The 14619-nt window shown below is 36.5% G+C and overlaps 1 non-coding gene across 1 annotated transcript; it reads left to right on the top strand.

Moving 5' to 3' along the window:
• The first annotated feature begins 2653 nt into the window (after positions 1–2653).
• On the top strand, positions 2654–2759 carry LOC127099386 (small nucleolar RNA R71). The gene has a single exon (XR_007793892.1). It is a non-coding gene; the product is annotated as a small nucleolar RNA R71 (small nucleolar RNA).
• Positions 2760–14619: the final 11860 nt, after the last annotated feature.

Raw genomic sequence — 14619 nt, 5'->3', positions numbered from 1 at the left:
AATTTCTGATATGAGCTAAGAGTTTCTGACAAACATGATTCTAGATCAGATCGAGAGAGTTCAGAAAATACCTCTTCAGATTCTTCATCTGAGCTGCTTCTGGACGTGGTAGCCATAAATGCCACATTGGCCTGTTCATCAGAGTCAGATTCTGATGAACCAGATTCACTATCATCCCAGGTAGCCATTAGTCCTTTCTTTGTCCTGAAGGTATTTTTCTTGAAACTTTCTTTTCTGGGATTGTCTTTCTTTAGCTTGGGGCATTCATTCTTATAGTGACCTGTTTCTTTACATTCATAACAAGTAATATCTTTGTTAGTTTTACCTTTTGAGGTTGATTCTGATCGATCCCCTCTGGGTCTTGGTCTTCTGAAGTTGTTGTTCCTCTTCTTCCAGAGTTGTTTAACTCTTCTGGTCAGGAGGGACAATTCTTCTTCATCATCAGAATCTTCTGGTTCAGAGTCATCAGCATCTTCAGTTTCTGCCTGGAAGGCTTTGGTTCTGTCAGATTTGCGTCTTTCAGATCTGGACTTTAATGCTACAGACTTGTTCTTTTTCTGAGGCTCATCTTCCTCTAGTTCTATCTCATGGCTTCTGAGGGAACTGACAAGCTCTTCAAGACTGATATTGTTCAGATCCTTTGACAGCTTCAGGGCAGTGACCATGGGTCTCCACTTCTTTGGCAAACTTCTGACTATCTTTTTGACGTGGTCTGCAGTTGTGTATCCTTTGTCTAGAACCTTGAGACCTGCAATAATAGTTTGGAATCTAGAGAACATTACCTCTATGGCTTCGTCATCTTCCATTTTGAAAGCTTCATATTTCTGGATAAGCGCCAGAGCCTTTGTCTCTTTGACCTGAGAGTTTACTTCATGAGTCATCTTCAGAGAGTCAAGGATGTCTTTGGCTGTTTCTCTGTTGGTGATCTTTTCATACTCGTTGTAAGATATAGCATTGAGAAGTATGGTTCTGGCCTTGTGATGATTTTTAAAGACACGCTTCTGATCTTCTGACATCTTACTTCTGGGAACTTCAACTCCATTTTCTGAGACTGGAGGTGTGTATCCATCTGTGACAATGTCCCAGAGGTCAGCATCATAACCCAGAAAGAAACTTTCAATTCTATCTTTCCAGTAGTCGAATTTCTCTCCATCAAAGACAGGAGGCTTAGCATTGTAACTGTCTCTTTCATTTGTGTGGGCCATAGTTTTTCTCGTTCTGGATCTCTCTACACTGTTAAGTGTTTGATTAGAAAATCAATAACAGAGCCGAAGCTATGATACCAATTGAAGGTGAGAAAAATAAGAAAGGGGGGTTTGAATTGTTTGGAAAATAAGCGCTTTTTCAAAATAAAGACCACACAAGGAATTTATACTGGTTCGCTTATAACACAAAGCTACTCCAGTCCACCCGGCCAAGGTGATTTCGCCTTCAACAAGGACTTAATCCACTAATCTTGAAAGATTGTTTACAACCAACGTCTAAGAGAAGGATCTCTTAGTCCTCTCAAGTATACAGACTGCGCAGAGTCACTTGAGGAATTAAAGCAATAGATAAAAGACAATGTAATCTAGAGGCTTCTAAGATAAGCAAATATTACAACAGTAAAAACAAAAGTGTTTCACGTTCTAAGCAAAAGCTTTGTGAAATATTGAGAGAGAGAGAGAGAATGTTTCAGTGTATACTTGCGCGCCTCTCAATGTTGATTGTTGTCCTTTATATAGGAGTGAAAGGACCGTTGAAATTGATGGCAGATAATTTGTCTTGAATAGGAATTAATGCCATAACTTCTGTTGTTTCTTGCCAAAACAACTTTGTCTCCCCGAATAACTTCTTTCCAAATATAGTTCCTTTCCATTTGAATTTGAAGTTAACGTTACTCTTTCTGAATTAGGAAACCTACTATCAAAGTCTGCGTGACTCTGGGAATCTTGGAATCTTGCTGTGTTGATTCAGAGCTTCTGATGTTTATCTTAAGGAGTTCTGATGATGTCTTTAGATGACTCTGAGAGCTTCTGGAATGATATACCGTTGTTCAGAGTTAGAACTTCTAGAGTGCACTTCTTCTTCAGGTGCTTCTGATATTCTGCTGTTTCTACTTCTTGAGCGTGTTTCTACTTCAGATGCTTCTGATCTTCTGATGATTTGTATCTGATATGATTCTGTATCTGATGACGTCATCAGATCTCTTCCTTCTTTCCTTAGAACCCTACACACTTAGAAACTTTTCGTTAGGGTGCCATTTTTGGTTTCATCCTTTGTTATCATCAAAATCATGGAATCTGTTGTAGAACAATTTTTGTTCTTACAATGTTTCCTTGGGTTCCATAGATTTCACATCCGGGTTAAACTACATCTACGGTAGTTGTATGGTTAATAGATAAACTTTCGACTTTTTTGGCTATGGCGTCCATTTTGGAATTCATATGGTCTAGGCAACTAACTTCATAAATACCTCCTTTGGTTTCATTCTTTTCTACTGATGCTCGTTCCGCTCCCCATTGGTAATGGTTTTATGCCATATCTTCAATGAGAGCGCAGGCTTCAGGGTATGGTTTGTTCATCAGCGTACCACTTGCGGCAGTGTCGGTGGTCATATTTGTGTTATAGATAAGTTCGTTATAAAATGTATGAATAATAAGCCATTACTCTAAACCATGGTGTGGAAAAGCTCTTAATAGTTCTTTATATCTCTCCCAAGCGTCGAAAAGTGATTCGCCATCTTTTTGAGTGAATCTAGTTATTTGGTTTCGTAGGACATCGGTGTTACTCGGTGGAAAGTTTCTAGCAAGGAATACTTTCTTTAGGTCATTCCAAGTGGTTATTGAATTTGCTGGAAGAGAATCTAACCATGATCGTGCTCTATCTCTGAGGGAAAAGGGAAATAGTCTTAGACATATGGCCTAAGGAGAAGCATCATTGGTTTTTAAGGTATCTGCTAATTGGATGAAAACTTTTAAATGTTGGTTCGGGTTCTTAGTAGGGAGACCAACAAACTGGTTTTGTTGCACTATTTGCAACAAAAAGGGTTTTAATTCAAAGTTATTAGCTGGAATAGTTGGGTTTACAAAACTAGAATGAGGTTCTTCGTTAGAAGGCATGGTTAAGTTTTAAGAGGTCTTTTGTTTTGTTCTTCAGCCATTGCTCTTATAATCTTTTAGAGAAAAAGACGAGTGCGAGCGTATCTTTCGGGTTCTTCTATTGGATCTACTAAATTTCCGATACTGCGAGTTCTTCGCATTGACCGGAAAAAAGGGGTGCCTTAATCTAGACGGTGTAATTGGTCCCTGGCAACGACGCCAAAAACTTGATGCATGCTTTTTGCAAGTATACGGAATATGTCAGAGTAATATAAAAGATTATCGATCCCATAGAGACCAATGTCAATCTATCGATTACTATCATTACGGTGTTTATCTAAGGATAATCAAACAGCTGTATAAAGTGCACATGAATTAAAAATAGTGAAGATAAATTCAGAGAAAATAATACGGGAATGTAATTCACATCGATTAAACATTACTCCTATTGTTTCTAAATAGAATTACTTATAGGGAAATATTTTCTTCCTTGAAAAAAAGTTAATTAAAAAGGAATCGTGGTGTTAGTATAATCGGAACCGGACCTAACCTCTAATCTTTACCAGCTGCTCATGTTGCACCGATCACATATTACGTTAAAGTGAAAAATCTTTTTTTATATAATTACCTCTAAGGCTCAGTTGAAAAGTGATTTTGATTGGAAACTTTTAACTTAAAAGGGTTTCCAGCAAATGCTCGGCCAACCGGATCCTAAACCTATAAACGCGTCCGAAAATAGTTTGAAAATCAGTTTCAAATAATATTAAAATCTCCTAATTAATTTAACAAAGCGTTTTCGCTGTTTTTATCAATTAAAAACTAACCACGTTTTATCTTAAATGTCAGACTTTTTCGATCTTACCTAACTTAATCACGGATCTACTTTCGTAGTAACCGATCAAATTAAACACAAAAAACTTGTATTAAAATCAAAACAACTCCTAAAGTATTCCTACAGATACAATATGCGGAGTACCTTTGAAACAACGGTCCTCACATTCCAGTACTAAGGATTTAGCTGGACATGGTTACATTAAACAACATAGCATATAAGTGATTCATGGAATAAGTCATTTAGGGAAACAAAGTGCTAAGTGTGCAAATGGTTTTAAAAGTGAAGAACGTGAATGATACATTCAAAGTATGGTTTGAAAATGAATCTTTTGCAATGATAAAATAAATCTGACAAGTAATCGTGCAAGGAAAATAAAAAAGATAAAATAGAGCAATGAAGTAAATAAATTAAAGGCAGTGAGAGGAAATAAACAATTTAAAAGAGAAGCGAGAAATAAATAATAATAATGCGAATTGTATTAAAAACCTGCTCCAAATCAGAGACTTGAATCTGGTAAAACTTGAAATAAATCTGACTTGAAAGTAAAATGATGATAAGATTAACTTCTACTCTACGGTTCTCCTAACCCGATTACAACAATGGTGCAATAATCTTCCGACGTGAAGAATTATTGCTTTAACATTGTGATTTTATGGCCATGCTGCAACTAGACATGGATGTCTACAACTAAAGATCTAAGTCCTATTTATAGTGTAAAAATGTCATGGGAGTTATGTAGCATCTTCAAAATTCGTGTGGAGAAAATGTCTTTGGTCATGGCCACTTTCTATAACTGTCCTTGATTGGATGCGAAATGGGAAGATGGCGCCATCCATCTAGGCATGGCGTCCGCCATGTGTACAAGGGGTGGAAGACGTTATCTTGTGACCATTGGAACTTGGGTAAGTGCCTACACATCATGGCTACCCCATTGCCAACGCAATGTGGAACGCCATATGTGTATTTTCCGTTGAAAATATCTGATTCTTGCTCTTTTTGCTTCCTTTTTCTGTGAAAGGCTTTATTTAGGAAATGTTCCTGAAAACAAGACAAAAGACAAGCATAATGCAAGAAAATAATAATAAAACTATAATAATCATGTGCAATCCGAGTCAAATACGCAGTGTGTTTCAGTGTTATCAAATTCTCCCACACTTAAACCTTTTCTTGTCCTCAAGCAAACTCTTATGAGCACAAAAGAAAAAACAGCAACACACAAGTATCAAATTCAGACTAATGACTTTTAGTTCGATCAAGGTTGCGTAGATAAGTACTAGCTCGTGAACTAAGGATATCGTAGTAACACTTTCTGCGGTTTGCGGTCATAAGTTTCCTTCTTATACAAGCCAATCAACATCATGTTATTATACCTAGGCCTAACTTACTCATCCATTTTTTATCCTTTTTCATTCAGGCGCAATCACATTAAGCCCGTTATCTTGTACTCACATGGTGAACAAACCTATTGGTGACCATGATCCAAATTTGTGTCAACATTCAATAATTTTGATATTTAGCACAAACATATAAGCATAAGTTTCTCTACCGCTGGGTTAAGTAACCGGGTGAGGGTTAACTAACTTTGAGGGCAGATCCTTTTTCAAATTCTTAGCTTTTTCTACATGTATTTTTTTTCTTTCTTTTTACGGGATCATTCGCCTATTTGCATCGGCTTGTTCACTTAGTGGTCACTAAGATGGTGCTGACTGCTAAAATAAACTATGTAAGGATTAATTCAAAGATGAGATTTCAAGGCCACAACATAATAAGTATCCAGATTGGTTCCTATAATTAAGAAACTTACGGTGTCAGAACGATATCGATTTTTCAAAAGTTTTTCCAAGTCTCTGCAACCTATCCTAAACTTGTCTAACAACCCAAATTTTCAAAATAACAAATGTTTTATTATTCAAAAAATTTGTTATGGCTCCAGAAATGGGGGAAAATAGATAAACTACACATACGTCTCGTCAAACACATGTAATTATTAAAATCAAATTAGAAGCATAATTAAAACTAACTAGGAAGCAATAAAAATTAGAAAACATAAATAAAAATAAATGCAGTAAATATCTCCTCCCACAATTAAACCGACCATTATCCCTAATGTTTCAATAAAAGGTGAAAAGCGATAGGTAAAACCTGGACAACACTACTGCTGACCGCTAGTACCCTCCCATCCCTGATCTGAACATCGAGGATGACGACTTCTACTACGGTGACAAGAACTCTGTGAAATCTCGAGTTGCTTAACCCGTGTTGTCAGTGCGGCGTTCGACTCTTGAAGTCTTCTGATGTTTCCCAGTATAGAATCTTGATTCATCTCTATAAGGTTGAAGTGACTGGTCATATAAGCTTGTTGGAGCTGCTTTTGAGAAGCAATGGTGTGCTGAGATTCTAGGATGGTCCGTATAGATCGCTCAGTCTGTATCTGAAACTCTCGGATAAAGTCCATCATGTCCTGTTGATGCTCATACATGGCATACAACAGAGCATCACGTTCTTCTTCACGAGCTTTTTGCTCTCTCAGCATTTCTTCAGTAAAGTAGTGACCAGTGGATGTACGTACAAAAGGGTGAGTAGAAGGTGATGTGTGTGTAGGTGATGTATGAGGTGGAGGTACATTATGAACAGGAGACTAGATCCTCCTTTCATATTCATCATTGGTTCCATCACCTTCGTCCTCTGGAACTTTTGGTGGTAACGGACTAACAAAGGGTGGAGACTGTAGGTCATAAGTCCAGTTTCTTTCAAGTCGCACATTGGTACAATGAGAACAGGGTAAAATAACACTCCGGGTAGCCATATTATGAACCATGAGGTGATAGCCTCCCTCTTTCCCTACCTTTCATAATCACATGCCTCTTAGAAATTTTAAATTAATTATGTAGGGAGGTAATGGTTATAATGTAGCTAGCTTAGTGTCTAGCTCTAAAGCTTGTGCAATGGAGGTAATCCATCCTTCAAATGATATGGTCCCCTTCTTTTTCACAACAGCACACATGTGTGCTATCATAAAAGGGACTGAATTCAACCTTCTATGTCTGAGGGAAGCCTATAAAAATAGAAATTCATTGGCATTTAATTTATTTGAATTCTCCTGACCGAAAGTAGTGCATGCCAATAAAAGTCAAAAAAACACGTATGGTCGGGTTGTGGATATCTGAGGCCAAGTTTTTCCTTCGAAGGAAATATTGTTTTGGCCTGTCAGATTTCTCCACAGTTGGAATGCCTCTGTTGACCAATTGGAATCTATGGGTGCCTCACAAGTAATACTTTCCCCATGAGGGAATCCTAACAGAACTACAAGATAGTCGGTGGTGTACTCATGTTCCACATTAAACATTCTAAATTTCACCGTACCGGAAGTACTAGCAGTGTTAGGACTAATATTATAAATCAGGGAACTCAAGAATTCCCTGGTCATCCTCTCATAGGTAGGTTCATTATGCTCAAAATTATCATGCAATCCTAAGTTATCAAGCATGTAGAAGACACTATGGTAAATACCTAATCTATATAGATAGTTTTCATCGATATACCTCGTAGCGAAAATTTCGCGTGTCTGCAACTCTTCAAACTGTCTCCTATGCCTATTTCCAGCTTTTCCCTCGCGAAAAATAACTTCTTCGTCTCCCATTTCTGCCATTGTTGATGTTTGTTGAAGAAAAATGGAAGTTTTAGTGAGAGATGGTAAAATGGGTTTTTTGGGGATTTTGGGTGAAATGTGAGGTTTTTATGGACGGAAAGTGAATGGGGTAGTGGAAATGGTAATGGGTTAGTGAGTAAATGAGTGTTAATGAGGTTGAGTGGGTTTTGAAGTTGGTCAATGGTTGAAGAATTGGGGTTTGGAGAGTTTGAAGATGAAAGGAGTCGGGGAAAAATGATGTTTTTCAAATCTGCCACGATTTTAGGGTCCAGACCCTATGGCGTTCACCAAGGGGTAGATGGCGTGCGCCATCTTCACAAAATGGCTATTAGGCCATATTTTTCTTATAGATTTTAGGCTTTGGCTTGGTTTGGTTTCTTATTCGGGGGTGTATGTAGCATCTTCTGAAGTTTTTCTTTATATTGGTACATGCATGAAACATCAATGACATTTTGACATAATAAAAAAAGATATTTAATATAAACAATGACACATAATTTTTTTTGAATTTTCACTGGTAAATGCATAATACTAATATAGTTGCATAATAAGTGTATTACATGCAAAGTATAAAGATAACTTCATGAATAGGTGTATCTAATATTGAATGTGGGAAATTAAATCTAATTTGTGGAAATAAATCTAATTATAATAACAGAAATATGTCTAATATGGTGAATCAGATAATAGTAATAAAACGGTAAATCTCCCCCACACATAATGTGAGCAGTGTCCTCAATGCTTTCAGTAACTCTTCTAAAGTGATTTGCATCGAGCACAGTGTGCCTTTGCTAGCTGGCATCGGAGACTATAGATTTCCTGATAAAGGAAATATGTCTATATGGAATATGTAGCATCTGAGACCTCCATCTTTAACGTCAGTTCAGTAAGACCTTCTCGTGGGGAAATCATCTCTTTGCGCATAGTGTTAAGCTCAGAGTCAACATCGCGCTGCTGCAAATTAACATTAGAGGAATAAAATGTGGTCCTTTCCAGGAGAGGTGTAGATTAGTATTCCGGAACATGAGGGGTCTTGGGTCTATCAGGTGTCTCATCCTAGGCTTCTAAGGCATATGACCAATTTTTCCGTGTTATGGACATCTGTTCTTGTTGGGCGTGGTAATCCAAAGTAGTGGAGAGTTTCACTATCTATCAGGAGCTTATAATAGATGGGACTGAAAAAGACTCTCCTCACTAGGCCACAATCCAAGAATGGTTCAGGTTAATTAGGGTACAACCATAATAGGAGGTCAGGTCAGATAGTTTGCTAATGAGACCTAAGGCATATGATATGTGGGTCACCGTTCCTCCTACATGTATAGATCCCTAGGAGGATCTGGAAGTAAGGTTAAGGTTATCAATTAGGAAATTTTCGGAGGCTATAGGACGTTATTGGATGGTATAAAAGAGCATAAAGATATCCTTAACACTAACATGGTCATCGGTCTCACTCTTCCCAAAGAAGGTATGGGCTTAGATCATCTAGAAGTATCTAAAAGTTGGGTTATGTATGCGGTTTGAAAGCTGGATGGATGGGTCCGGGCCTTTCCCACCTATGATATCACTCCCAAACTTATCAAGTTCATATTGCATGAAATCACCAATAGGGAGTTCAGGCATAGCATCAAGGCCACACTGAAATCCTAACAGGTTAACAAAATCCTTATGGATAATAGTGTACTCATTTCCAAACAGTCTGAAGTTAATACAACCTCTTTTGAATCCTCTACCAATGTAAGGTTCATAGGTGAGTGAGCTAAGAAATTATAGGGTGAGGTGTCTATAGGTAACATTCATAGCATTAGAATATTCCTCCCATTGGAGTTGGTGTCAAAGGTATCTCACTCAATATATCTGGTTGGTAACAATGGTCGCTCAAAAAGGACCACATATCGTTTCCTATGATTATTATCTCTGAACACAACATGCATATCGTCGAAGCTTTGCATCCTGAAAAATATGGTTAGTGGAGAATGTGTTATGGAGAGGGATGGATCTGAAACCTAAAACATAAACATCACAAGAGTCAACTCATTTAAGCAAATAATAAATTAAATAATTCACCTTTTAAAAATATTGGAAAATAAGACAAAAATAATAAAGTAATAAATATAAAATGGTCGTGGGTTGCCTCGCACACAATGCTTGTTTAAAACGTCATTAGCTCGACAATTATAGAACTCACATCGTAGAAGTAGCAATTGATGGTTCGATCAGAGTATGGCCAGAGTAATAGGTAGGGATGTCACCTCCATTATAGTGTTTCAACTTTGTCATTTTACTATGAAAGGGCTACATGAATGGTTTCAGATTTCTACTGCCCCAAACTTTAGGACTTTAGTGACCTCATAAGGGCTAGTCCATCTTGAGCGTAACTTACCAGGGAAAACCACAATCTAGAATTAAAGAGAAGTACAAGGTCGCCTACGTTAAATTCTTTTTTAACAATTCTTTTGTCATGCGATGCTTTAGTTCTTTCTTTATAAATAATGGAATTTTCATAAGCATCACGACATAGTTCTTCTAACCTATAGATGTCAAGAATGGGCTTGTCACCGACTGTTAAGTAATCCATATTAATGGCTTTGATGGCCCAATAGGCTTTATGTTCTAGCTCAAAGGGTAAGTGAAAATATTTTCCATAAACCAACTTGTATGGAGTTGTTCCTATATGGGTTCTGTAAGTGGTTCTATAAGCCCACAATGCTTCTTGTAGTCTTAGGGACCAATCTTTTCTGGATATTGAAACAGTTTTTTTCTAGGATTTACTTAATCTCCTTATTCAAAACCTCTATTTGTCCACTAGTTTGCGGATGGTAGGGTGTTGCTACTCTGTGGTTAAATCCATACTTATTTAGTAGGTTATCAAATATTATTGATATGAAGTGCGACCCGCCGTCACTTATAACGAGGTGAGGTACTCCAAATCTAGGAAATATGTTGTTTTTGAATAATTTTACGACCACACGACTGTCGTTGGTAGGTGAGGCTATAACCTTAATCCACTTAGACACGTAGTCAAAAACTACTAAGATGTATTTGTTTCCCATTGACGATGGGAACGGTCCCATGAAATCTATGAAGGAGAATGGTGATCCAAAATGCAATGGAAATTAAAATTTTCCCCTTTAGTGATCCTTAAAAATGGGCATGATCAGTTATAGAAATTGTTACCTCTTGTGGCAATTGAAACCTTTGATGCAGATCTAAGGAGTGATCACGAACGTTGAATGATGATAACGCCTCTACTCAGTCCACACGAGCATACTCCTTTAGTCTCAGTGCCAGCTGTTACAAATGAAGGCTTTGAGTGTGTGTGTGTGTGTGTATGTGTATGCGTATGTGTGTGTGTGTGTGTGTGTGTGTGTGTGAGAGAGAGAGAGAGAGAAACTAAATTTCATCTAATGAAATGCTTCTGCACAAGGGTTCTATTTATAGAACCACTTGTGTAGGCTGCAAGCTAAAAGGCTCACTTAAGTGTATGTGTCCCATATCTTATGGTATACCAAAAAAATCACTTAAGCGCGTGGTACCTTACCATATTTCGTATTCTACTTAAGTGCATTGCACCTTACGATGTTCCACAATTCACTTAAGTGCACCGTACCTTACTGTGTTCCTTATTTACTCTATCTCTCATCAATCCGTCCTTTTGTGTGTGACCATGTAGGTTTTCGCGACATTGACAATTATATTAAATCACATATTTAACATAATAAACAGTGAGCGGTATCTAGAAACACATTACTGCTATCTAAGGCACGAAAATGTCATGTGATCTGACAAATCCCTTTTTGTGATAATACTTGTGTGTATAATTACATTTTTTCCATTATGTCTATATTAAACACAAGGCATAGACTGTATCATCCTTGTCCAATTCAATATTGGGCCATTAGACATTTGTCCAGTTACTCAGCATGGGCGAATTCCATCTAGGTCACTCATGTCCCTCAGCATGCTTCGTGGAGTACCCATCAACTGTCTTTATGGTCATCTAGTTATGGATAATGTTTGATCAGCAATAAATCACTCGACTCTACATCTAAGTACCATAGTGGTTTTAGGTCGAAGGGTGGTATAAACCCTTATCACCATGAGAATAACTTATGACACTTTGGATAACACTCCATATAGTATTCTCATAGCGGGTCAATCCAGTATAAATATTACTCCTAATATTCATACATATGTTTAAGACTTGATAACTCCTTATCCATGATCCATGAGATGTGATCATCAGTCTATATACATAATAATCTTAATGCTTTAATGTTATCCCACTTCACAACGAAGCTCGACTACAAATACTTTAAGAATAATGTCCTTATTTTTAATGGGATCTCATGATTAAGTCACAGTTGATACATTAAACGGACTAACTATTTTAGGGACTTTATTAAACAAACATAATAAAGAAAAAAAAGCCTTTTATTATTAATAAATAATTCGATACAAGTACCAAAAGTATCGGCCTCTATGGCTTACACCAATAATCTCCCACTAGCACTAGAGCCAATCAGGCATACCCCTAATTCCCATAGATTTAGTATGGCCATCATGCTTCTGCTGCGCAAGAGGCTTTGTCAGTGGGTCAGCAATATTGTCAAGTGTAGGTGTAGCGGTAAATTCATGACCATTAAGCTATGGGTAAACTTAACGTCAATAAAACCGGAGTCGCCACCGCGCTTTTATTAGTTCCAAGAGAAAAGGGAAAAGTACAAACAAAACCAAAGATAAGAAGTTTTCAAATCAAAACTAATAAAATGCCAGAGATTACAGGTAAGGGGGTTGGTTACACAGAGGGAAGGTGTTAGCATCCAAAGTGTCCTAGGTACTCCTAGGGAGCCCTTTTTCACGTGTTGGTATAAAAGATATTTGCAATAAATAGAGTGTGGGGATGAGAAAAGAATTCATTAATTATATCTTTGTGTTTGACAAGTCTTTCGGACTTGATCCTACGTACCAACATAAAAATGAGGGATCAAAACCTCGTAATTCGTGGTAACAATTTCAAAGTGAGTGATTTTCTTTTAATCAAAAATTAAGTTTAAAACAGTCACAAAGGGCCTAAAAGAGTTTGAATGAGTGTTAGTTTTTTTTGTCCTTTTGAAAACTTTAAGTCAATATGATTAGACTTATTCACAAGTTCGATTTAAGAAAAAGAGTTCAAAAATACAATGGCATCAGGCAAAAGTTTCTAATTTTTGCAATAAAGTCTAAGTTTAGAAATCACAAGCAAAGAATGTTTTTAAAAAGAGGGAGAGATTTGAAATTTAAGAAGTGGGAGGAGAAGAAGAGACTAATCCTTAGCAAACATTTAAAAGTTAAGAGTTGAAAAGATATGGCCAATGGGATGCAATCCAATAGACAAGAATGTCATATAGAAATCCATTTTTCCTTTGGACTTTAAAATCAAGCAATATCAATAAGCAAGCAAGATGAAGAGCAAGGCAACTTCATAGTCTTCTTCTTAAGCTCCCATGTACCAGATGACATACTCCTTAAATGGATCAGAATAAGGAATTAGACACAGGTTCAAAGTAACAATTCTAAATACTTGTACCAGATGAAAATTCAATTCACAAATACTTGGTTTCAGAAAAGTTGGAATTGGTCAAGTCCTTTTGCATAGGGAGTGTTACCTAATTCTAAGTCCAAGGCTCAGATCAAATTCGAACAGTCCACACAAACATTTTTTAAGAGTTTTTATTGTTGATTATGTACTTTAAGGTCCTAAGACCACAATCACAAATAATATACACAAACAAGTATATACAAACACAATATATGGCTCAAGTGAGCAAAATGAAAATGACATAAACATAAGCAAGTCAAATGATATGTATAATGACAAATGATAAATGGCTTGAATTTAAATTGCATAAAGTAAATGACTTGAATTTAAAAGTTAATCAAATGTTAGTTGATTAGGAGTTAGTGGAGTTTTTCTTTTTTATTGTTTAAGTCATTCTTTGGAGAACACTCAACCCTCTATTCACAAGCATGGATCCTTGAACCAAGACATCTTCCAAATGAAGGAAAAAAGGCCAAGTTTCCACATAATACCATTTAAGGCGGAGACTTACAATCTCACTTACTAGAATGTTATCCCTTTGGGTCAAAACTTAGCGCTATGTTAAGCAATCGTAATTGGACTTATGTAGAAGTCACAACTATCCGAGGTCGGACAATAAAATTTTGGTGTTAATGCATGTTAGAGATATGGTATGATGAACCATACTCCTAAAACATACCACACACCAAAAGAAAATGATCAAAAGGATGGACCTAATCTCATCCGTACTTGTATTGGTTTATGAACAAACTAGCCTTAGGATGTTGAGATGTCATTGGCCAATGAGAAGAGTGGGAAAGAAAGGGATTGAAGATGAAAAGGGAGGGGAGATGAGACAAACACAAATTGGTCATGGATGGAATTTTATCAAATTACAATCATTCATTCATTTTGGGAGATGAAATATACATTTCATCAATCCCCTAAATCCAATGATTTTAATCGAACAAAAGTAAAATCAACCTTGACCAAGGCCCAAACATAATAGTCAAACCTCACAAGTCAGCAAAAATGGCTCAACTCAATTTATTTTCAATTAAAAAAATTTAAAATCAATTAAAAATGTATTAAATTAATTATGTTTTATCAAAAACCTAAAACCTCTTCAAAACACCAAATAAATGGCCAAGAGATTTATCATAGGACAAACAAGATCAAAGGATCTTGGAGAAAATTTTTCACTATTTTTGAAAAGTCTGAAGTATTTTTATACAATTAAAAATATGCACAAAAACAATTAAATCATGAAAAATTTTAATATTGATCCAAAAAACATTTTTAATCTAGAAAATGAAAGAGAAAAATATTTGCAATTTTTTGGTGAAAGTCCCATATTTTTTGGATCAATATTAAAATTAATATGGATTAATGAAAATAAAGCAAATAAAATGTAAATTCAGAAATTACAAAATACGTGGACCATCTGATCTCCCTCATTAATTGAGGTGGCAGATCAAATGGTCCAAAGCACGTGTTC

The sequence above is a fragment of the Lathyrus oleraceus genome, chromosome 6 (genome assembly GCF_024323335.1).
Source record: "Lathyrus oleraceus cultivar Zhongwan6 chromosome 6, CAAS_Psat_ZW6_1.0, whole genome shotgun sequence".
Taxonomy (NCBI): Eukaryota; Viridiplantae; Streptophyta; class Magnoliopsida; order Fabales; family Fabaceae; genus Lathyrus; species Lathyrus oleraceus.
Note: the sequence above shows the minus strand (reverse complement) of the source record. Positions and strands in the feature narration are given on the sequence as shown.